The sequence below is a fragment of the Atractosteus spatula genome, chromosome 3, assembly GCF_055471065.1.
Source record: "Atractosteus spatula isolate fAtrSpa1 chromosome 3, fAtrSpa1.hap1, whole genome shotgun sequence".
Classification (NCBI taxonomy): domain Eukaryota; kingdom Metazoa; phylum Chordata; class Actinopteri; order Semionotiformes; family Lepisosteidae; genus Atractosteus; species Atractosteus spatula.
Window position 1 is genome coordinate 5,755,521 of NC_142708.1, and position 25,097 is coordinate 5,780,617.

The following is a 25,097-nucleotide window of genomic DNA, read 5'->3' on the forward strand; positions in this document are numbered from 1 at the left end:
CCGCTTCCTCGCCGGGGCTGTCGGCCGGCCGGGGGGTGAAAAGTTGTTGAAATGCGGGCTGTGTCGCGGGCGAAGGCGGCGCGGACTCGAACTCGCGAGTGCCCGGGGGGCCGCCGGCTCCCTGTGGGCTCCCTGTGGGCTCGACGCGTGGACGTGGTCGGTGGTGTGTCTTGGGCAAAGCGCTTGGCTCGGTGTGGAAACAATAGGGACAGCTCGCCGCCGGCTCGGGCGATGGGTTATCGGCGTCCGGGCTGACGTGGAGTGTTGCGCGTTGTTGCATGAGGTCGCGACGTGTCTTTTTGTTTTAACAAACACCCCTCCATCACCCCCCCCCCCCAAAAAAAAAAGAATAAATACAATGAAAGGGTCTACTTGACAGTTTACTGACGCCGTGGCGTAGCCTTTCCCAAACAAACTGTCTTGCAACAGTCCCACGGCACCTAGTGTCGCACGGAGCAGCTCTCCGCGGCGCATGAACCCAAGTTTGTTACCAGAAATACGTGTTACCAGAAATATTTTTTCCCCCCCCAAAAAATAAAAGTGAAATCGCGACCCTTTTGGGGGGGGGGTGGTTGTGCCTGTGCCTCTTCCGCGTTGAGCATTGAGCGTTGAGCATTTTTTTTGAGCGTTTTCAGTGGGCTGCACGGTGACCTGGGCACAGGCTGTCCCGTGTTGACATGCCCCTCCACTCCACGCAGAGGGAAAGTTGGCCCTGCGTGTCTTACAGGGACCGCTTCTGTCTCCGGGCAGGGGGACTCGCCTGCGCGGCTCCCGACGCTGCCCGGCGTGCGGCAACTTTCGGGCTCCTCGCTCCGACGCCTGCTGCAGTTTGTTATTGTTTAGGTTTTTTTTTTTTAAAAAAAGAAGAAGTTATGCAACAGTCCTGGCTCGGCGTCCACGGTGCAGTGCGTGTTCCCCGTGGGGGGGTCTCGTCTTCCTCCCGGGGTCCAGACGGGGTCTGTCCTGTCCTGTCCTGTCTGGGGACGGGGGACCGCTGTCGTGCGCGTCCTGTTGGCATGGAGCGAGAGGCCGGGTGGAAACACGTCACTGGCTGGGTTATCGGGGTCCCGGGTTTGAGCTGAGCTGGGGGTCACTGGGGGTCCCTGTGGGGGTTCAGTGCCGTGAAGAATCGTTTTCGGAACGACCGGCCTCCAGGCGTGTTTCTTGCCTGGTTTTTTGCCCGTGGAGCGGACCCGGTGTCGCGGTCCCAGCGGAGTGGGGAGTGAACTGCTGCTTTTTACTTGTGATCTGGAGGAGGAGGAGGGGGGGAGCTTGCCGGCGTGCTTACCTGGGGAGAGATCCCCCCCCCCCCCACCTCTATTTCTGATTTCTGTCGGGTTGTATTTGTCGGAGTCTCCCAGCTTTGCATGGATGCGACTATGTTTGGGACACACTGTCAATGACGGCGTGACACCACCACGCGTGTGTAGGAGACACCACTGTTGGTGGAAGTGAGCTTTCGGTGACATATTTAGGCAAAACTAGAAAACCGACCAGAAAAAAAAAAACAACAACTTGACACAGGGAGGATTTTGCCTACAAACTGATCATAATCTCATAACTCATAATCATCTGATATTTAAAGGTAATGCAACCGAATTTGAGGGTTAACGAATGCACGCGAATAAACGTTGTCAAGAAATGTTTTTTTTTTACAAGAGTTGTTAATGGTCTTTGTGTAGCAGAATAACAGGGGGACTCCTATTTAAAATGATTTTATCAGTCTTGTTTTTTCAGTTTGCTGTCATGAGCCTTTGCTATAGAATGAAACTCTTAAGGACTTTGGGATGAAATAGAAACTCGCACTTGAGGTGCCAAGAATCAGCTCATTAATGTACCAGGTTTTCAAAACGTCATCTGTCGGCTTGTCGCTTGTGTGTAGTTTGTTGCGTTGGTGAAAGTGCATCGTCCGAGGTGTTTTAAAAGTCCACGGATGAAAACAGGATGTCGAGAATATTATTAGTAGTATCATGAGGGAGCGAAAAAAGTTAAATTGGAAAGCTCTTACAGGGGGGAAAAAACCCATTTCATTTACTTGGCTGATGTTGGGGGCACAGAGGTGAGGGCAGGGGTGCCTGTGTCTTCTGCCGGCTCAGGAGTAGAGTTGTCTGCGATCTTGGCAGTGCCCTGGCTTCGCAAGAGGAACAGCTGGCTGACACCCTCGGCTCAGCGAGCTGCTAACTACCAAATGTGTTGGACGGCCAAATGGCCTCCTCTTGGTCTGCACGCCTTCCTGCATGATCTGGGCCCGGGCCCGTCAGGGCGCCCTGCCCGTGCCGGGACAGACCTCTCTTGCCCGTTCAGGATGTAGCCTGCGGCAGCTTCGCTCTGTGTTCGCGGCGTGCGCAGACCCAGCTGTCTGAAGGCGCGCATGATCGCACCTGGCGGGATTCGTGTTGGGAGGAGGAGGAGGAGGCGTTTTCCTGGGCAGCTGGAGCACGGTGGACTGAAGGGATGACCAGAGAGATAACAGAGGCTCGCTTCTGTTCCCAGAGATTACGTGGGGAGCATGTGCGTCGTCCTCTTCCATCGCCGTCCTCATCGTGACCGTGATCCTCACGTCAGTCCAGAGAGGGAATAAGGGACCGTGTTCCCTAAGCATCGCTGCTCCATTAACTTGCCAGTAGAAAGAGGGTCAAAGGGTCTAGCTTTTTTGAAAAGGGAGAAGAAAGATCTGGGGTATCCACTCAGTGTGTCCTGATGTTGCGCTTGCTTAAAAATCCAAGGAGCGCTAGTGAGAATAAAAAAATAACCCATTTTAGGTCTTAGAGGGATTGTTTACACAAACAGGATTTTCAGTTTTGCTGAGTTTTGTGCTGCCTTGGTCAGGGGGTCTTGATTTTGTTCAGTATTTGAAGTTGGATTCCTTGTTGTGGCATCCTCCTCTAAGAGTGTTTTTGCAGTACCAGCTGACTTCCCTGGAAAACCAAACCCCTCCGTAGCCGGGAATCCAAGAAGTTGAATGTGGAAAACAAAGGAGATGAGGAAACGGTCTCGGTGTGGGATAGGGATTAACAACACGGTGATTCACCTGTGGCCTCGAGAGCCTTCTTATGTTTTCATTTGTCACTGCTTGGCACTTCCTCCTAGCCAGTTCTGAGAATCATTCGGAAGCTGTTCTTTATTGGGGTTATTGTTCAAATAGCATGGACTTGTAGCATGAAATGAACACTGTGTCAGCAGAACTGGATACTTTCAGAATAAAGTGCATCAAAAGTATTGCGATGGTTATTGCTTACAGAAACCCACCTGTATTAAAATTTTATTGGGTAACCCGGATGTAGAAAGAGGGTCAAAGGGTCTATACAGGTCAGGTCTGGGAGTGATCTGTGTCTGTACTGGGAGGTCAGCCCAGGTATAATGTCCAACTGTTGCTTTTATTATTATACTTTGTTTGCTTAGAAGCGACAGAGGCCATTTTGTCAAACCTAAACAGGAGAGTCCCAGATGCTAAAAAGGTCCAATTGTGCTTTTACAGCAGTGGGTCTGACCCCCTGGAAAAGCTGAAATGGGTGGTTAGTTTTGTGAATTGCCTGCATAAGGATTGATGTAGAAAGCGAAGGACCCACGCAAAGCTAAATTTACTGGGTGTCTCTTCTTACTTAAAACCCACGAAGGAAACCCCACCTCCCTTAAATATTTCTGATCTCTTGATAAGCTGCACCCTAATTGTACCCTGTGCTCTACCGACATTGGACTCTTTTTTGGTCCGGACCACCCGATTGCGAACCGTGGGCAGAAGGGCTTTCTGCTGTTACAAACTGTGTCGGTCGAAAATCTCAGTGGTTGTGTCCGAATCTCGTGTTGAAAATGATGTTTTATGCAAGTATTTTTGAATCTGAAAATGTAGTTGTTCTCCTTGCTGAGTTTTTAACTGTATGTCACTCAGCAGTGTGCTCGGTCAAAGCACTGTCTTATTGCAGTAGATTGGGGCTCGTCTGGGGTAGTCAAGCTTTGATGCCTGTAGTAGTCAATAAGGGTCAATTGGGCTAAATAAGGCTCAGTCATGAGCGAGAAATCATAGTAGCTTGTCATGCAAGCAAATTTATGAAAGTTAGATAATAAAACATTCCACTAGTCAGGGAATGTCGAGCATGGTCACATGGGTGCTTTGTTCCTGGCTTTCAGAGTGAAAGAACAGACAGCAGAGACAAGCATCTATTTATTAAGGTTAGCACACGCAATTACAGGTTATTATTTACAAATAGTTCCAAGATTTGCGAGCACCTGGTCACACTGCCTTTTACAGAAGCTAGACTGTGGCCACCTGGGTCTCACTGTGTCGGGTTCACTCTCCCACAGAGAGGCCAATACAGCACAAGGAAGCTAAAGCCACTTGTGTAAAACAAAAGGCCTTACCCTGGACAAACACTGCTCTCTCTCGACTGATGCAAAACCAGAGAGAACCTTTCTCCCTGTGCATCAACACACCTCAGAATACACCACTGGTGGAGAGCAGTAAAAAGGAGATCCATGTCTGCACAAGCAGAAGCAGAAAACTGCCCTTTTGCTCTACATGTAAATCTGGTCTCTTCAGGCCCTGAGTGTTGGAGGTCTGACTTGTAAAAGGTGGTAACCACCCCCTCTGGTGTGGCTCTGATCTTTGAGAAGGTCTGAACCTTCTCTAATATTCTGAATCAATCCTTTGTACCGGTTTTCCACCTCTAAGCTTGTGATGTCCTGACTGTGTTAGAGTGCCATTCGCACAGGGGGATAGAGTACGTGACCAGAGAGCCCATCTCAGCCAGCAGCCATATCACCCTGCAGCTCACAACTGGCAGCCCACTGAAGCTCAGCAGGTGTGAGCCTGGTCAGTACCTGGATGGGAGACCTCCTGGGAAAAACTAAGGTTGCTGCTGGAAGAGGTGTTAGTGGGGCCAGCAGGGGGCGCTCACCCTGCGGTCCATGTGGGTCCTAATGCCCCAGTATAGCGACGGGGACACTATACTGTAAACAGACGCTGTCCTTAGGATGAGGCGTAAAACTGAGGTCCTGACTCTCTGTGGTCATTAAAAATCCCAGGGCGTTTCTCGAAAAGAGAAGGGGTGTAACCCCGGTGTCCTGGCCAAATTTCCTGTTGGCCCTTACCAATCATGGCCTCCTAATAATCCCCATCTTAAATTGGCTTCATTACTCTGCTCTCCTCCCCACTGATAGCTGATGTGTGGTGAGCATTCTGGCGCACTATAGCTGCCGTCGCATCATCCAGGTGGGGCTGTACACTGGTGGTGGTGGAGGGGAGTCCCCATTTCCTGTAAAGAGCTTTGAGTGGAGTGTCCAGAAAAGCGCTATGTACCAACCTTAGTTTTTCCCAGGAGCTCTCCCATCCAGGTGCTGGCCAGGCTCACACCTGCTGAGCTTCACTGGGCTGCCAGCTGGGAGCTGCAGGGTGATGTAGCCACTAGCTGAAATGGCGCCCAGACCAGACCTTTCCTGAGATGTGTTTGTGCGAAAACGGGCTATACACGGCCACACCTCCGGGACCACTTCTGGACACAGTCTCCCCCTTTCTCCACTCGTGTTTGCGGGGGCTTCGTCCGTGCTTGAAATCCCTTCCCCACGCGGTCCTCTCTCTCAGGAGGAGGACGTGCAGTTCCTTTCTCCTGCCGGTAGAGCGAATAACTCCGGGATCACGGAATGACCGCACGTTCTGGAAGCCGTCTTGGGATTGTTTTCCGGAAGAGCAAGAAGCTTTCTCGTTGCACGAAAACTGAAACGCAGGACTGTTAAGGGCGGCCTCGGCCTCGTTCTTGCGTTACTCCCCTTGATTTAACTTGTACTCTGTGCTCTGTAATGTCCAAATTCATTGACACTGTTTCATACCCGTTTTTAAATAAAGTGGAGGTACTTGCCACCATTGACATGCATATCTGATGCCACCCAGGCGTTAAATAAGTTAAATTCACTTAGCATTGTGGAGAGGGCCAGTCTGTTTGCCTGAGGCCATAATGTGCATGCCACTTTATACCTTAAATATTTTGTAGTGGGCTCCCTGGTACGGTAATATAATCAGTATGATTTGTACTGCTCAATAGTACAGCACCGTTATTAATAGAGGAAGTAGGAGTGGCCTCTTTCAAGATCCTAGTGACCAAACAAGCTAGCTGGACTAGAAGGGCCTCCTCTTGTTTGTCATCGGTCTTGCTCTCCTGATTTCCACCTCAGAGGCTCAAGGCAGGTTAATCACATCGTGCTTTGGTTTGCAGAACATCTCGGCACTTTGTTCACTAAAATACTGTATCTCCTTTGGCTTTGTTTCTTTGGTCCTGTGATCGAAGCAATATTCTGTTGGCTGTTCATGTGTTTTTAGTCCACACTTGTTCCAGTTGGGCTTAATGTTGAAATGGTGCAGATTACATTTTATGAAGTAGAGGCTCTAAGTAAGGTGATAAATGATTGTGCTGTAAAAGAAGATAACTCAATTAAAAGGCACTTTTAGATCTCATCTATAATTTAAAGTACTCTGTCTTTGGGGAGAAAAGTAGTGGAATAAAAATACTTAAGATTAATGGGTTGTGTTGTTGGTCTTCTTTGACACCTTAAAAAGCCATTCACAGTCACAGGGTGATTTTCAGAGCTTTTTCATGTTTCAGAGAAAAGTTTCTGCTCTCTTTTTTTGAAACTATTGGAAAAAGTTATACGGGTACAAATTTAAGCAAGTGAAAGTGCAGGTAATAATAAATTGGGATGTGTCTAAGTACCGTATGATGCTGAAATCTCATGGAGCCTAATGAGGTTTTAGTTAAAATAATGGAGCTATTTTGCACCAGGGTGAATACTTTGAAGGCTGCCCTGTAGGAAGCTGTGCTGTGCTAGTGTTTTGTATTTCTTTGCCTCCAGCGCTGTTGATAATCCATCATCTGGAGAGTATACAGTGACTGCGTCATAGCTCAGTCTCTTCCGTGTCAGTTCCCATGCCGTTTTTGAGCTCGGCCAGTTCATAGCCTGATTTAAAAAGCCTCCACAATCTCCTTGGCTGTTCCGTGACTGGGCTGTATGTGGCTGGTTCCAGACAGTGCTAACTTGTGCTTTTTCTGAAAGTCCACCTACCCATTTTCAAAGTGCTGCTGCTCAGAGCACCGGGGGGGCACTCTGGAGCCTGACCCAACCTGCAGCTGGCGCAAGGCGGGACACAGCCTAAACAGGACGCCAGTCCACTGCAGGGCGCGCGCACACACACACACACACCAGGGCAAATTCTCCTGGAAGTCGGTTTACCTCCCAGTCTGTCTTTGAACTGTGGGAGGAAACCCATGCAGTTGGGAGAACTTGCACACTGTTGAACCCAGGGCCCCAGTGCAGCGAGCTTTTATGCGACAGATTTTAGACCACATGTAAGGTCTTGCTGCTTGATGGGAGTGTTCTTGTTTTTTTTTTCCACTCTGCAAATATGAATGATCAAACCAGGAAAGGGAAAACTTTAGTTGAGGAAGGGCTTCCAGGGGGATGGATTATGAGGTTGAACCCAGGCTGTGCCATTTGCAGACAGTGACCAGACGGGCCCGATGTTAGTGTGTGTAGGACCACTACCAGCTCCCAGTAGAGTAAAGGGAGTCGAGACACCTGCAAGCTAGTTTCCATGTCCTTGTGGGGAATATGGACACAAGCAGTCTGGGGGAGGAGGTGGCACGCTTCAGTCTCGGGTCCAAAAGGAGACGTAGGCCAAACTAATAGTTATAATTTCCTGGAGAAACAGGGAAAGGCGACTGCATCACGTTCCATACTGGAGGCCAGTGTTGTTACCGATTCGGTGCTCGAAGTGTCTGTCCCGTGAAGTTTTCCGTTTTAACCTGCAGTTCTGCTTTCTGTCTGTTCTCGCAGCAGATAACCCTTGATGTGATCTGGCATTCCTGCTCCGCTCTTATAATCTCTCTCGATGTTTTGTTTCTGGCCTGTTTACGGAATCCGAAGAAAAACTGAATGCAGTGATTACTCCAGCAGATTGGTGGTTGCTCTTCTCTTACTGTACAGTAAGCAGTGGAGCATTTGAGGGTTCAAAATGTGTGATGGCATCACAGCTGATAGAGCTCCTGCTGTGTGGTAACAAGCTTACAGTATGTTACAGTATGTGCTGTATTATTCGCTCGTGCCTTGTGCTAATGATAAAACGATCTGGGTGAATGCACATACTGTATTTGTTACACGGCATGGAGTGTCTGCAACAACTGTGTACAAAATATTCAACACCCTCTTTTTTTTAATTTCAAGAAATGTAGTTGTTTTTGTCTTTCGGTATGATTGTTTATTGAAGCTTTTCATTTTTAAAGCAGCATTGTACGCGTTCTTCAAAATTCAGTACCTGTGCAGTCTGTACAAAATTCCTAACGTTTACAACCTTGTTTTTAACAAAGCATATAAACTGCCTCAGTCTTTCAGGCCTGTTCAGGTAGAGGTAAACAGAAACTTCAGTGTTTTAGGTGTTTAAGGAACTAAGTCTAGTTGAATGAGCCAACATGAAGAGTAGAATTAAAGAAAATGAACTGAGCATCTGGGCTTTTTTGAAGGCTGAGGGTCTAACACCTGCATTTTAGAGTAGCCACTGATGCAGTCTTAACAGTAATGGCAAGTAATTCTACAAATATTTCTGCCCCCAGTCTGTATTGCTGATTCATGTTTTGGAAGCTACACACGGAGACACCACTTGGGAAGGTGTTTAAAGCTTTGTGCGTGTGTGTTTATTCTAAAGACGGTGCTGTTCTTGTTTCAGAAGAGTAATACTTCACATTTATAATAATAATAAAAAAAAATAATCATCATAATGGCCCGTCTTGCTCGGAGTCCTGTTGAATCCAGAGGGAAGAGAATGCTGTCCTGAAAGCAGGCGTCTTGTTGAAAGTGAAACTCAGCGCCAGCTCTCACAAGCCTTCCTGCACGCAGGCGGTAATGATACAGTGCGGGCCGTTGTTCTGGGAGCCTCCCTCCTGTCCCAGTGCTGTTCTGTGTCACCCCTTCGCCCTTGCCCTTTGCGCGTGTCCGCCTGGCCGCCTGGGGCCCCCTGGGGCCCGTGCTCCCTGGCTGGTGAGGACTGGGGGGAGGCCGGTAATCGGTGTCGGCCTGCGTACTGGCGGGACTGGCGGGCCTGTGCTCCCTGGTGTGGAGGGGAGGCCAGTAATTGTGTCGGCCTGCGTACTGGCGGCGCTGGCGGGCCTGTGCTCCCTGGCCGATGTGGACTGTGGGGAGGCCAGTAATTGTGTCGGCCTGTGTGCTGGCGGGACTGGAGGGCCTGTGCTCCCTGGCTGGTGTAGACTGAGGGGGAGACCAGCAATCGGTGTCGGCCTGCCTGCGCCGGAGCTGCGGCTGTCAGCCCCCCTGCTTCTGTGTGCGCAGACAGTGTGGTGAACCTGAGGCCGATAGCAGTCCCTTCACATGCAGCACCAGGCGGGAGGAAGCGTACCGGCCCTCCAGGGGGTGCTGTTGCTCAGGTATTGGGCAACATTGTACATCGTCAGGACAGCAGTAAACATCCCGTAAGGCCCTGCTGTTCTTTGTGCCTTGTCTAACCAGCCCACTGAGTGTGAAGCAAGCTGCTGCGTGTGTGATTGAGTGCTGGATGCTGGGTAGATAATGCGCCAGCCCTCTGTCTTCTGACAGGTAACAGCGAGACGCTAACCAGACTGGCAGGAAACAGGAGACCTACTGTCACTTACTTCCACACGGCAACGCGGAGCTGCACACACTGCGAATGTTTATGACTTCTGATGGGAAGTTTAATGATGCTAGCTGCCGTCAAGCAATTACTATCAATTAAATAGACCAGCATGCTCCTTTTCCCATCCTCGGAGCACCGGTCTCTGCGTAGCTGATGGGAATCCTGTCGACATGTATGTCATACAAGGTGTTTATGGGTGTGTTTTCTGTTGTCCAGCCAGTCCCACAATTTCACACAATGAAGGAAAAGGAAAATGAAGTGTCATTCACAAACACGTGGCTTAGTACTGTTTGTCATTTTAGTGTTGTTATTATTCTTACTACATTGCCTGCACTGCAGAATATACGTGTGTGTGTGTGTGTGTGTGTTGTGTGTGTGTGTGTGTGTGATGACTCTGTATTTTGTCCTTGATTGTACTTCCCTCACCTAACAGTCCAGTTTTATCAAGGTTCTGGATATTGACTGTAAGGACAAAACATCTTAACATGAATAGGCAAGAGAAAGACACTCAAGGTAGCTTACCTGATCGTATTTGCCTATGTCCAGTTGTTGAATAATCACTGTAAGATCAAAATCAACATAATGATATAGCAAAGCCCTTCCACACACGAAGGATGACAGCAGGTCCACCCGCCTTCGTTTTGAATTTTGTGGAGGAGGGGCCAAAACTACAGCCGGCTCGTGAGTTGCAAGATTTCTCTTGCCACAGAGAAAGCCGTGGGTGAAACTCTGCTCTTGGTCCGACCCCGTCTCTCTTGGCCTGGCGCCTTGAGCTGAAGTTCAGTCCCCTGACAGTCCAGCAGCGTGCTTCTGCTAGGTGTCAAGTTCAAGTTCACTTTTATTTGTCATTCCAGCCATATACAAGTATACAGTGGAACGAAATATTGTTCCTCCTGGCCCATGGTGCAGATACAGACAGGACACTGGCATAGACATTGTAGACAGGGTACACATAGTGCAAAGTGCAGATAGTGCAAATTACAAGGCAAATACTTAATTCAATATGCACAACACACTAGGGGTATTTAAACCCTGTTTCTGGAATTGGGGTGGGTGCAAGTAGATTCCAGGGTGTTGAGGAGCCTGACAGCCTGCGGGAAGAAGCTGTTCCAGAGTCTGGTGGAGCTAGCCTGTACACTGCGATATCTTTTCCCAGATGACAGAAGGGCAAAGAGTTTATGGGAGTGGTGGGAGGGGTCATGTACTATACTGGAGACCCTGTGTTAGCACCATTTGTGATAGATGGCAGAAATGGAAGGGAGGGAGGCTCCAAAGATCTTTTCAGTTGTTTCCACAATTCGTTGCAGGGTCCTGCGGTCTGAAGCGTTGCAATTCCCAAACCAAACAGTGCTCCAGCTGGTCGAGGTGCTCTCAATGGTGCTTCTGTAGAAAGTGGGCGGGGGAAGGTTTGCCCTCCTCGGTCGCCGCAGGAAATAGAGATGCTGCTGTGCTTTCTTGGCTAGGTTTCAGTCGAGAGACATGGAGGAGCGCAGAGTGAGCTCTGCAGCTCCTTCTGAACCCAGTGGTCCCGTCTGACGATTGCTTGCGATGTCATCAGGTGTTGTTTCCTCCTGTGCCCAGCAGGCTCCACATGGGCTGGTCACCCTGGGATATTTGATTGGCTAAGGCTCATCATGGGGGAGTAGAGTCTTGGTGGAGAAGACTTAAGAGGCTCCAATGTCACATGATGGATCTGATTTACGATGTCCGGGTTTGTTTTGGAGTCAGGACACTCTGCTTATCAGAGAGGCCTGTCTCAGACACACTCCTAAGCTGGAGTCGGCAGAGCTCAGCTGCGAAAAAATGTGTTGTCTGTTCAAGTCAACATTCATCTTAAAACACTTTTAAAAGAAAGTCAGAGGTTGGTTACAAACACTTTGTAAAGCTATTTAAGATACTGTTGTGTGTGTACCTACGAAATCTTTACTGTGGGTGTGAAAACCTAGGACAGTTATTCAAAACATTAATTGTTCAAAATATAAAGAAATCTGAAAGCTTTTTATGCCCTTAACCCACATGAATAATTTCTCATTGATATATTGTATGTTTTTCACTAACATTGGATCAAGATTCACACAGCTTCAGGGTGGCATGCAGCAGTATGGTAGGTAGGACAGAGACTCGAACTGCTGATACTTAAGCATTTTATTCAGATAGAATTTGGCATAAAAAAATGAATTATCTGAGAACGTGATTAATTCAGTCCAGATGTTGTATGTTCAAATGGCTGGTTCTGTCCACAAGCGGAAAGGGTGAACTGTAGATTGTGGCTGAAATGTGAGACCCAGTAGTGACATTCCCATCCAGAGTGATGGAGACATTCATGAAGTGCTTTTGTATATGGTCTCCTTAAATACGAAACAGAGGGAGCTTGTTGCAAATGTGTTTTTAATGACCTTGGTGCTTTTTTGCAAATGTTCGGTGCCCCTGTACTTAGCGTTGTCCAAGGCTCCTACCTGACGTTGAGCAATCGGGGGTTTGGATGATGCTGTCTCCTCAGAGCATACTGTTGGCTGGTAGATGGACTGTGAGTCTTTGTTGGGCAAGCTAGATGCACCATGGATCATGTTCAAGGAGAGAAAACATTGATATCTTTGCATTTTGTTCCTGGGCTTTATAAAATATCAGAACAGGTGAACTGTGAAACCTACAGTACTAAAGCTAATCCAGTGTAGACACTGCCTCTGCAGTTGTACACTCTGCCTTCGTTGTGCACTGGCAGAGGTCTCCATTAAGTGACTCCAGTGCGCTCAGTAGTCACTGAATGCACTGTGGTGTCTGAGGAATTTGACTGCTTTAGCTGCAAGTTTAGGAATCTGTTACTTCTTCGGAGGTTTGGAAAGATTGGAAAGCACGTGTATGCATGGTACATCTAGAGCACCATCTGCAAATTGGAAGCATCCGTTTGATTAAAGGAGTGGAAAGTGACATCTCGCTTGACAGAAGGCTTCTTGGCTGTCTGTCTCGCAGGACCCAGCTAGAACCAGTGGACGTGACAATAGCACAGCACGGTATCAGATAACATTAAAGGCTGAAAATGAGTGCTTACAGGGTTTTTGAAGTCTTTTATCATGCTCTCCGAAGGCTGGAAATGGTTGAGTATTTACCATTCAGGGAGGAAGGGAATCCCAAGACTCTGATGTTGAGAGGGCTCAGAACTTTCCGCTTTAATTAGGTCTAGCTTTTTTTGTGCGCTTAGAGACCTTAGACTTATATCTGTCTCAGCATGTAAACCCCAAAATGGTTCTTGAGAATGATGCTTTTCTTTCAGTTGTTGTCCTAGTTTTGGAAACTAGGCTTTTTTTTTTTCCTGTAGCTCAAGTACAAGCTGCCAGTGATTTTTCAGATCTGCTTCTAAAAAAATGTTGGTCCTTCATTCCTTTGGATTGGAGGGGATCCAAAGGATACACTTATCCAGATGATACGATTTCTAATCTTTCGTAAACCATGTTGTGCTTGTGCCTCAGCGTTTCTTCAGAGGCTAAAGGTTAGGTCTGTCAACCTGCGAAGGGTATTGAGCTTCTGAGCCCTTTTATGAAAACAGCTGTGACAATTTACATGTGTGTCATGTTGCACACGGATTTTCATATGGTTAGGAGAACTTAGAAGGGCCTGATTATTTCCCCTCCCAGCTGGGATTTGACCTCATAGCCCCCCCCCTGTCTAGAAGACAGACGCTCTGCACTTCAGCTAAAGAGGAAATTTCCCTTTAACAGGCCAGTAGTTGGTGTGTTATCAAAAGGCTGCTCTCGTGAGCAAGAGCCTCTGTTATGAGCTGGGGGGAATGATACTAAAGGGCAGATCAGAAAGAGGCGAGGCAGTGTCACACAGTCTCGGCAGAGGAAATGACACGATCTGTCGCGCGTCACATGTGCTCCGCGCCTGTTGTGCGCGTTTCAGAAAGGGTTACAGGAGCGCTGGCTCTGGCGCTAACCAGCTTGGTTGTGGCAGGAAACCCAGAGTAACCGACGCCGGCATCAAGTACCTCGTGTGAAGCAGAAGGCACGCGGCAGAAGCAGTGCCAAGGAGCTGGCTGAGAGAACAGGCAGACTGTGACGGCTCAAAACACACTCCTCACTTTAGGTTTCTGGGAGCCCGGGGGAAATGGCAGCTTTTTTTTGTTAGCTGGAGAGGCTTGGACCAGTTCGGTTATTTTTCTTTTGTTTGGGGGTAAAAGGTATTACTTCCCGCAATACCAACCGATGCAGAGAACAGCGTGCCGCTGGTATGGTCATATCCGTTTCTTGGAGCTGCAGGAGTTGCCTTTCCAGTAACAGAATTAGCCTAGCTGTGAGGCATTTATTTAGTTTTTGCTCTTTAACTGAGCCCTCAGCTCGGTCTGTGATTCTGAACGACAGAAGGGCAAACAAACCTGAGTCTTGTCTGTCGTGGGGGTCGCACACGTTGTAGGATCTGTACAGGAAGCCCGTGGTCCTGAAGCTTTGCATCTTAGCAGTTTCAGGAAGTGATGGAGCTGCCCTTTTCTTGCATTTCACTGCTTTGACACGCAGGTGACATCGTTCGTGTGCTAACGCGAGGAAAATCTGCATAACAGAATAACACCATGCAGTAATCGCAATAATCAACACCACACACCTGAAGAAGGCCCCACAGCCGAAACGCTGTGTCTCTTTCCTTTTCCTTTCAGCAGGGAATAAACCTTTACCTGTTCCTTTGCAGCCTACGCACACTGACGCAGCTCCCTACTCAAACCTAATTATACAATAATGTTTGCTTTAAACATGGCATGTCCGTTGTGTGACTGTACATTGTTGTTGGTTATATTATATCATGCTGTTTGATCTTCAAAAACCAAAAGTATAATACTTGTCTCTTTTGGATACATGGATGTAAATACCTTCGAGTGTCACAGTTTGGCAGTGTCTGTGGTAGAGGTCTTTCATTTACAATGGTGTAAATTTGCACAGATGTTCGTTTAGTGTCCTTTTCATTCAGACAGTGATCTTAAAATTGTTTTGAAGTATAAATACACCTGCTGGCATGGCACAGGCTTGTTTTTGCTGAGCTATTTTATATCATAGCGTTAGTGCGTGAAAGCGTGTTCTTCAAAACTCCTGGAAAAACTGAGCAAAACTAATTTGAATTTACTTTTAAGACGAGCTGTCACATTAATGCATTATCGTACCTAGCTGTCAATCGTGTTGATTTTAGGTAATTTTTTATTTTATTGGTGTGGGTTTCATTCCTGTGGATAGTGTGAGTATGACAGTGTGATACAGTATCGATGACGTGCGGCTTTGGTGAAATTTTAGCTTTCTCTGCCTTTCGTTCCAACAGTGATATATGCAGTGGAAGTGCAGATTTTTGTAGAGATTATGACTTAAGGAACATATTATTATTAATAATTAATTATTAATATTAATACAATATTATTGTGAAATGTACAGCTCTGTTCCTGTATCCTGTTGCGGCTAATAGGCTGTTACTACATGCAAAACGTACCAGTTTTCACAGATTAATCGGATTTTGTTGTTAATTAATTTCTTAATGTGTGTCTTTATAAAATAGAGGTCGTGGCCTTATGCACTCCGTAATAATTGAATTGATAGCACAAGGAATATGAACTTCGCACAATATTCAGTTTAATACCCATCAGTATCATTCAGGCACTTGGCAGTGCGAGAAGAAAGGATACTGTACAGCAGGGGTCTCTAACCCTGGTCCCCCGTTCTGGAGAGAAGAAGAAGAAGAAGATCACTCTACTTTATTGGCCCTATACAATTTCTTGCATTAGGAATTCGTCTTTTCACATACCCCAGCTTGCTCTCCATGAGACACACAGACAGGAAGAGAAGCTGGGAGTCAGAGCGCAGGGTCAGCCATTTATATGACACCCCTGGAGCAGCTGGGGTTAAGGGCCTTGCTCAGGGGCCCAATGGAGTAGGAGTCCTCTGGCGGTCGTGGGATTTGAACCAACAACCTTCCAGCCACAGGCGCAGATCCTTAGCCACAGAGCCACCGCTCCGCCCCACTCCAGTTATTTTTTTAATAGAACGCCTTAAATTAATGTGTTTTGAACAATTGTTTAATCTATCAGTCATTAAGCACATAATTATCATTGAAGGGAATACTGGTCTTTGAAGGCTATTCTGATTTTGTTCCAAATGACCTCTGAATTACTTGGTTTAGCACACTCCCCATTTAATTGATCATATTTAAATTGTATGAGGCCTTTAGAGATCGATGATTTAAGTCCTAGCTATAAACTCTGCTGGAATGGGCCTCTCCAGCACCAGAGTTGGAGACTTGTGCTGTACTGGATTGTATTGTCCAAATCAGAAGCATTAACTCAGCCCTAAACATTGTTTCGTCAAACAATCTGCCCAGGTTTACAGCTCAGTATCTGCATTCTAGTTTAAAGAGACCTTTTCCTTTTGCCCACAAAGCAGGACTTGCCCTTGTCTTGGAGGGCTGGGGTGTCTGCGGACCTACAGTGTTCTCATTCCACCTCTTGATGAGCCAAACCGGCCGGTTGATGGCCCGTCTGGACCTTTTGAACAGCTTCTCCCAGGTCTTCAGGCGCTATGAAGAGACCTAGAGAACCCGCAGACACAGCATCCCCTCCAGGACCAGGACTGTCGAACCCTGGGGCCCAAGAGACTGACCAAGCTGTGATCCAGGCTGGCATACTTATGCGGCTGTGGTGGGCGAAGTCACATTGAAAAAACATGTCAGTCGTCGTGCAAAACAAAGATGAGCGTTAGTGCTGGGAGAATAATAATAATAATTGCTTACACTTATATAGCGCTTTTCTGGACACTCCACTCAAAGCACATTACAGGTAATGGGGACCCCCTCCACCACCACTGGTGTGCAGCCCCCACCTGGATGATGTGACGGCAGCCAGAGTGTGCCAGTACACTCCCCACACACCAGCTGTCAGTGGGGAGGAGAGCAGAGTGATGAAGCCAGTTCAGAGATGGGGGATTATTAGGAGGCCATGACCAGGGTGAAAGCCAGGGGGAAATTTGGCCAGGACGCCTTTACCCCAACTCCTCCAGGGGTGCCGTATAAATGGCTGACCCTGCGCTCTGACCCCCAGCTTCTCTCTCTGTGTGTCTCATGGAGAGCAAGTTGGGGTGTGCAAAAAGACAAATTCCTAATACAAGAAATTGTACATGGCCAATAAAGTGATCTCTCTCCGAGAATCACCCTGGGATTTTTAATGACCATAGAGAGTAAGAGCCTCGGTTTTATGTCTCATTCGAAGGATGGCACCTTTTTTAAAGTATAGTGTCCCCGTCACTATACTGGGGCATTGGGACCCAGGGTGAGCGCCCCCTACTGGCCCCACTAACACCTGTTCCAGCAGCAGCCTTAGTTTTTCCCAGGAGCTCTCCCATCCAGGTACTGGCCAGGCTCACACCTGCTGAGCTCCAGTGGGCTCCCAGCTGTGAGCTGCAGGGTGATACAGCTGCTGGGAGAGCGTTGTGTCTTTTGTCATGTGCTGTATGTACAAGGGATCCAACACCCTGACAAGGCTGTAGCCAGAGTGTGCTGTTGAGACAACAGGTTAAAGGTTAATGTTCCTTTTCTGAGGGTTCAGCGTTCATCACGACAGCAAGCAGCAAAATCCTGCTTGTCGTACTCATTGTGAAACCTGTGGGCGTTCCCCGCAGCTGACGGCAGTACAGTTCTTCATGCACATGTTACATAATTATCTTAGAGAAGCAGTCGCGTGGAGCTATTTCGGTTTTGTTACATCTTTATTTTTTTTTTAGTTGAAACACTACAGCTAGAACGTGTGTAAAATCGAAAACGGCCTTAGTGTGCATCTTGGAGAAAAAAAAATTACTCAGCCTTAAAAAAAAAAAAAAAGGGCAGCACTGCTGACCCACTCATTTTGAGCTGCTGCATTTTCTTAATTACTGTTTTTCACTCGCTGTAATGGAAATACAAGCAGGAGGCTAATTTGATGGCATTGTATTTTATTGCAGTTGGCTTTGGCTGTTGGCACCCTGCTCATGACTTGGTGAACAGTCCCACTCATTTTCAAGTTTCTATGGTTTCTGTTGAAAATGCTAGAAGGAAGAAAAATCTGTTGCCCTATAACCACAAGTATAATTATAGTATATTAAGCTTGTTAAAAGAAATTTATTACATATACTTTGAAGTCATAATGGCAAGTGTCTGCTCTTTCTTTCCTATTTTGTGCTTAGTGCAGTGAATGTATAAATTTTATGGTCACAAGCTCCTAAGCCTTTTTTCTGTCAACGAGTGATTTCCAAAACCGTTGAGGCTATAATAAAAATCATGAGTAATCCATAATTTCTTGTTCAGTCAAAAGTGGCAGAGGGAGCTGTGAAGAGTCACCAGCTGGTTTCATCATCGGCTCTTGGTATTAAAACATATGGAGAAATGAGAAGTGCGGGTTGCTTGTGCATCTGCCAGTGACTCAGTTACCTCTTCAGCCAGGATCCTCGGTCTGCTGTAGCTGGTTCCTCAAGGATGCACTGTGGCAGTCTGGGCTTGAGCCTTTCTGTCCATCCGTCCGTTTTCTCATCCGCTTATCCCGTTCGGAGTCACGGGGGAGCCAGAGCATAACCAGGCAAGCAGCAGGTGAACAAGGCAGGAGACACCCCGGACTTTTCAAAGAAAAAAAAGTTTTAAAAAAGTTTGCATCAACTGAGCTTTGAAAACTGTGTTTGAATCCCCAGACCGGTGGCTCTTAAACTTATTTTTAAGTAGTACATAACAAACTTTATCATCTGAAAGGGGCAAATGAACCTTGTGAAATGCCCCGTAACATTGAAGGAACACATCAAGACTGAGCCACAGGCTACTCTGCCTCTGAGTGTCTGTCACGGGACCGGGCTGCTGCGTTGCAGTAATTGTAGTTTTTATCGACTGAACACCAGCAGAGGAGATTGCCATGCTGAAAAGCGAAGAGAGGAGAGGCGGAACGCAGCGTTGCAGTTGTTGCTGAAGGCATTCTCCCCGTCGTTAGGAGAGAGTGCAGGCACGTGAGGCGGGGGGGAGGGGGGGGCGGGGAACAGCAGACAGAGAAGGGCAGACAGTCGACAGGTGGGGACAAGACGCAGAGTCTGCAGAGATGAAAATCCTGGCACGAGCTCCAGGGCCAGAAACCTGTAAATGACTGGAGAGAATTGGAAATCGCTGAGACCTGTGTAACTGTGTGACCCCTAGTTGAAGCACAGTTCTGGCTTCTGATGTCCAGCTGGAGTAGGAGTGCCGAGTCCCCTGAGAAAGGACACAGACAGAACGGTCCGTCTAATCATGTCCGGGACAGGTTACATCAGGAGCTGTCAGCTGAAGAGATCTTTGATCTAAATTTGTAATTTATACAGTATATGAGTCTGTTATCTTCATGGAAACATATATACCAACTTGTTGTATTTTAGAATAATTAGGTATTTGACAAGGTTTAGATAACATAGCATTATGCAATGTACATTTTTTGACTGATTATGCTGAGAACTGTGAACTCATCAGTTTGAAAAACTTTAAACATCATAAAGATGGACTCGGTTACAGTAACAAGTAACAAAATATGCCCTGATGACATTTCCCATGTCAGTGTGCTTCACGTCACCGGACATCTCCAGAAAGTATGGGAGATCATTTACAAAACCTTAAATAAAAGCTCTCCACATTGCAGAGATTAATATACAGGAATGATGTTCAGCCCATGCCTACAGAATGCATTTCCGAGCACTCGTTTTTTAATTTTCCTGGGAGGGAACCCGTCCACACACACTATCCCCCTGCAGTGGGACACCCCTGCTTGTCTCCTCGTCTACACTCCCCTCCCCACTTTTCACATTTCCTGTTTTCTTGCCTGGGTACTGACCTCCCCAGCTCCGCTCACTCGTGAAGCTCTCGGGCTGGAAAGCTGCAGATCTTCCTGCCTCACAGGCGATAGAGCTGCTCTGGGGTGTGCTGGCTGTGGGCCTGTTCCTGCCTGACTGACTCGGCCGAGAGCTGTAAATAAGGAAACGCGATCTCTCGTTGAGGACTGTGCCTTCTTGCCTCTAGTTTGTAAACTCTGAAGCCCCTATCCCTGTTCTGTTGTCACTTTAATGCGACGAGACCTATAAAACTGTGTGAAATAGGCACGGAAGGTAAACACGTTGCAGCTTTTCTAAAGGAAGTTCACCTGCATTTTTACATTGGAGGTGTACTGCAGTGGCCGAGATATTGAATCTGGAAGAGGGTTGAGCTAGGCCCGTACTTTTTTTTTACTGCGCCACAACGTGACCCTTATCAGACGTCCTAAACCAGAGAGCTGTGGTTAGCTTCAGTCACCGTTATTGAAAGATAATTCAGAAATTTAAAATATACTCTGTAGGCGCCACGTAAACAAAAAACGCACAAGTTTCAGTTTAAAACCAAGTGCGCTGTTATATTAAAATCGACGTGCAGTGCTGGAGAACTCTGGACTCATCGCATGTTACGAATACATGAGAATGCTTGAGAATGTGAATGGTTCTTGCCCAAATGTGTTTTCATTAAAACTGCGCAGTAGCTCTGTCTGTTACAGTAAGCCAGTGGCCTGAGGTCTGGTCAGCCTTCAGATTCATCTTTACTCTCCCTCGCTGGGCTTGATAAGCTGATGGTATTTCCTGTTATCCAAGACAACAAGACATGTTGAACTCCTGGCTCCCGTGTGGGAAGGGCTGATCTGAAGACGGAGTTTTGCTTTCCGTTGGTGCTCCTTCGTCAGTGCCAGCACCCTGTTAGGAGCAGAGCAGAGCGCAGCTGTTTTGAGCTCCAGTTCCTGTAGCACGCTGTTCTTGCTGTGTGGGGATCTGAGAGACCCAGGAAAGAGGGGTGGGGGAGTTATGAAGAATAAACCTGTTCTTCATTCTGCAAGAAGACATTCATACAATAACCGAGATGCACCTTCTGGCACTGAAGGCAGTTTTATTTATTTTATTATATTTATTTATTTGCTCTCGGAATTGATAACGGCCTGCTGTCGCATACCGGGCCAGCTCAGACCTGGGTTGATGGTCGTCTTTGTGTATGGCGAGAAAGAGGACCCCCGGAGACGCCCAACTGTCTCAGCCAGGTGCCCGTCTGGATCTAACGTGACCGCCCCCCCCCCCCCCCAGTCCAGCACGTGTGCCAGCCAGGTCCCAGGGTGTCACCGTTGGCCAGAACGGACTTGTCCAGCTAATGCCACCCACCACCACCCTCAATCCCAGCCTAGCTTGGCTGGCTTTGCTCCCCAGCTTGGAGAGTTCTGCTCGCGGCCATCGAGTGATGTGGTCCGGGCGTGAATAGGCACGCTTGACTCTGAACACTCAGCCATCCCCTTGTCTGGGTCAGATGAGTAGTTCTCCTGTTTCCCTGATGAAGCAGCACACTTCTCAGTCGTTTCTATGGATGCGAGACAATATTTCAGCATGCCAGGGGGCGCTGTTACATGAATCGAATAATGATTCGTCGATTACCTGTATACATTCGTGTTTTCTGAACTCAGGTGTGGTTGGACGGCCGGAGGAACGCGTGGCTTCCCAGAACAGCGCTGAGAGCAAGCGTTTCCCTCCAGCAAATAAGTTGTATTAGGTTGTGTTTCTCCGCATTTAAGAGTGGCGTTAAGAGTGACCGTAAGAGCTCAATCGAGCACTTGACAAGAAATGATTTGTCAGCGTCGATGGAAAGGTGCTATATTTTGGCCCGCTAAAGCAGTTGCCAAGGCGTGTCAGAAGCGGGCTGCGGCGGCCCTCGACAGGCCGCAGGGGAGAAGAGGCCGTAGCCCGGGGACGCGCACCGGTTCGGCCTTCTTGTGGGTTTTTTTTTTGTCTTCGGCCAAACTGGATATTTATGGCTTCAAAAAGCACCGTGCTTCGAAAAAGATGGATTTTTACACGTTCATTTTATGCTCCATTCTAGCAGCAGGGCATTATTTTAAGCGTTGTCCTTTGTATTGTGTGTAAGAGATGCAAAGGGAGCCGCACGGTGTCTGTAACCGGATACATGTATTAATATGTACTTGTGTACAGAGTATGAATCAGCCTCCTTTCACAGATGCATGTGTGTTAGTGATCTACACAGCAGGTGCGTGACATTGGAATATGCTTTACTATAGTATACAGTAGGTAAGATGTATGTGTCGGCACCATGCCAAAAGCTTTACACTGCATAGTCAGTGGTTCCCCAAATGGTTCCTAAGTAATAAAAAATGTTGTATGATGCATCCCCCATGTGATTCTAATTCATTGTCCCAATGTCAGTTTTCTAACACATAACCGTGATAGAAATTCATTAATGGAGCGTTGCATAACCATACAGTTGGCATTCAGCTTCTGTCAGACAGCAGAGTAAAGCAAAATTGAACAAAAACGCAACATTCTTGTCATCTGCATTAATGCATGCAAAACCATTTATTAGATGCGTTTCCTTTTCACGCGTGGTGCTCAGAATGGTTGCACTGCGTTGTATAACGGTGTCCATTTAGAGGACTTTCTCTGAAAACACTTGTTAACCCAGAGGCTGGGTCTCCATTCCATGTCACTGAGTTGAAGTTGGAACCCTTATTTGTCAGTTTGTTTCCTCTGACGCGGCTGCACTGTCCACACAAGCTCTCGGAGAGCAGGGCTGTTTGAAGAGTCCCGGGGGAGTCGGCATGACCCTGCTGTCTGGGCTCCTCTCAGTGCTGTCTGACAGAGTGAATGCAGCGCTCTGGGACAGCTCCACAGGGTACATCAATTCTGGTTGGGGAAGAGAATGAAAAGCAAATTAAATGAGCCCGGGGTTTTAAATAAACTAAACTACTGCTCAAACCAAAGTAGGAGTTTGCTACTGTACTGTCTAGGTTGGTTTCAAGTTTTTACTATATTGTGACTGAAGGAATGGGACTCTAAAGCATGAGTGTGAATAAAGTAAGTCCTTGTTAGTTGCACTTAATTCATTCCTCAAAAACTGCTCATTAGGTGAGAACTTGGGCTGCTTCATGTGGGAACTCGAATACGAGTTTGCGACTACATGGAGACTTGCAGCACTTTCACAAAGTTCTCGGTTTTGTGCTTTAATTCGAAATTAGTTTTCTTTTTTCTATAATGCCAATGAATTTATTTTGTTACCGAGATTTATTAACTGAGAAATTGGGACCGCAGTTCGCCTTCAGGCAGACCTCTGTGTCATCAGCTGCACATGTTACTGTGGGAGCTACAGCAGGCAGTGAGTCCTGATGAGAGTTCTTCTCCACGTCAAAAGGTGAATCGAGAAGCGCGTCTTGAAAGCCCATGTTTGAAGGCAGGGTTTCCTTTTTAAATTCTCCAGTAGAAATGTGGAAAGGTGAGGCCCACGGCTTCACTAAAACAGAGGTTGTTGCGGCAAGGAATTCATGAACTGCTGTTTAATAAGGGAAATGGTAAATTAGCTGACTGTGGTCAGGAACACCGTACAGTACAGTATGAGTGAGAAACACAGTCTGCCGACACCTGATCAGATATATGTGATGTTACACTTATGTAGCTATAAATGATCTAGTATGCAAACACTTCCTGTTTCCTTCCTAATTAATTCTTAGTTTCTTTTTCACATCAAAGTCGGTGGCTGCTACAAGGCCCTTGTTCTGCCGGGTGCGTCTGCAGGTCCCTGCACGCACGGCCGGCTTGCTTCCTCTGCCTGTCTCTCCTGTTCCACCTCGGCTGCAGCTCGCAGCTCCCCAAATTCCTCCTTTCATCTCCGGTACCAAACCTCTTCCCAAATGAAATTCCTCAAGAGTGGAAAGAGGAGCCCCGTTTTTCCCTGCACCCCTTTAGTACTGGTTCTTTATTGTGGGCAAAAACAGACCACGTTGCAAGTTAAAAAAATTCTCAAGGTTTTTTCTGAAAGAGTATTAGGACACCAATAAATAAGGTTACATGCGATTGGCAACATCCTCTGTGCATTTACGTGCATTGTCCTGAATGTCATTTATGGTTTAAAAGGCTTTCTTTTAAAATGGCTCTGTTATCTAATCAGATCTGACAAGTATTCTATAGGCCTAATTCGTAAATGTCAGCTTTCACTTTAAGAGTTAGAGAGTACTCATAGAAATACTCTATGTACTCTATGTAATACTCTAATTCCTAGTGTCTTTATCAGCTTGTCTTTTCATTTGTGTTAGTGGTTAATTCTTCCTCTTGGATACTACAGTTCGAGCTCTTTGGTGCACGTGTGTGCTTTTGATGGCTTTATCCGAGAATCTCCTCAGTTACACTATAGAAGAAAAGTTAAGAAAAGTTACAGCCGAGAGGAGGCCGTTTGGCCTATCTAACCCCATTGGCAGTAGTTAATTGATCCCAGGATCTCATCCAAGACATTCAAAAACAGACTGTTAAAAACAGAATATTTTAGTTGTTTTATGTGTGGATAAAAAGGCACTTTAGAATGCATTCCTGAATGAAGAAAAGCAAAAAGTGTTTCAGTCAAATGGGGACGAAACAGAAACAAAGTTAGCATTGTGGGTGTTTTTTTTTTATCCAGCATTCAGCTTGCTTCTGTCACTCCTGTCAGGTGTCTGTATACAGCACATGGAATTAAATCAAGTGTTCATTTGCTCAAGCGAGAAGCTCGGTGAGTTTTGCTATCAACATTTTGCGCTCAAGTTTGTGAAAGTGAACAGTCTAAAAAGTTACAAATCATGTAAATTCTCATGGTGCTTCTTTCTCACTTGGATTTAGCTTTTCAGAATTGTCACAGTGGCTCAGGAATTAGGACATTGAGATACTGCTTTACTGGCTAAATACCATGCTCTAGCATTGAGTTTCCAGGTTGGGTCAAGTTCAGTTTAATCCACAGAGCTTCTGGCAGAAATCGGCTGGCTTAAATCAAGCTTCTTGTTGGTGATATAATGTGTTTTTAAGAATAAGCTTGATTGAACAAGCTGCCCGTCCATGCTAGAGAAGTTACCTAACAAAAGCTTGGATTTTGATACATTTTATGTTTATTTACATTTGGTTTCAGGTGTCAGCCTGGAGTTGTTAAAACAGTTTAAGGCTACCTTCCAGTTTAGGGCTTGTTTTACTGTTTATCTCTCGTGTCTTGAACCTCTTGGTACTGTATATTTATTACAGTTTTGTGTATTTGTTTTAAATATGTTATAATAAGAAGTAAGTGAGTGAATATTTTTCTGCATTTTGAAGAAACCAAAATGTTTTTGATTAGTTCTATAATAAATGTCTTGGACATGGTCTTGAAATAGGAAGTGGGCAGTAATTTAGATGTCATTTTTAATGCGCTCAGAGCAGCAAGCCAGATAGAGTCTGCAGGTTTGTACCTCAGCAGTACACAATGATGAATTGGACCCTCAGGTGTCCGCAGGAGTGCTGATGACTCCGCAGGAGAGGGGGCGCTGTCATGCCCCTGTGGCTTGTTCTACACAAGGCATGGCTATGTGGGGAAATGCCCATCTCTTTCAAGCTCTCCCAGTGGTAGCTTTGTAGTTGCTGTTGAGCCGGACACTGCCCTTGTT

The 25,097-nt window shown here is 46.8% G+C and overlaps 1 protein-coding gene across 2 annotated transcripts in view; it reads left to right on the plus strand.

Moving 5' to 3' along the window:
• LOC148837298 (single-stranded DNA-binding protein 2) overlaps positions 1-25,097 on the plus strand; it is a 155,525-nt gene that overhangs the window by 528 nt on the left and 129,900 nt on the right. The gene's annotated exons all lie outside the window — the stretch shown is intronic.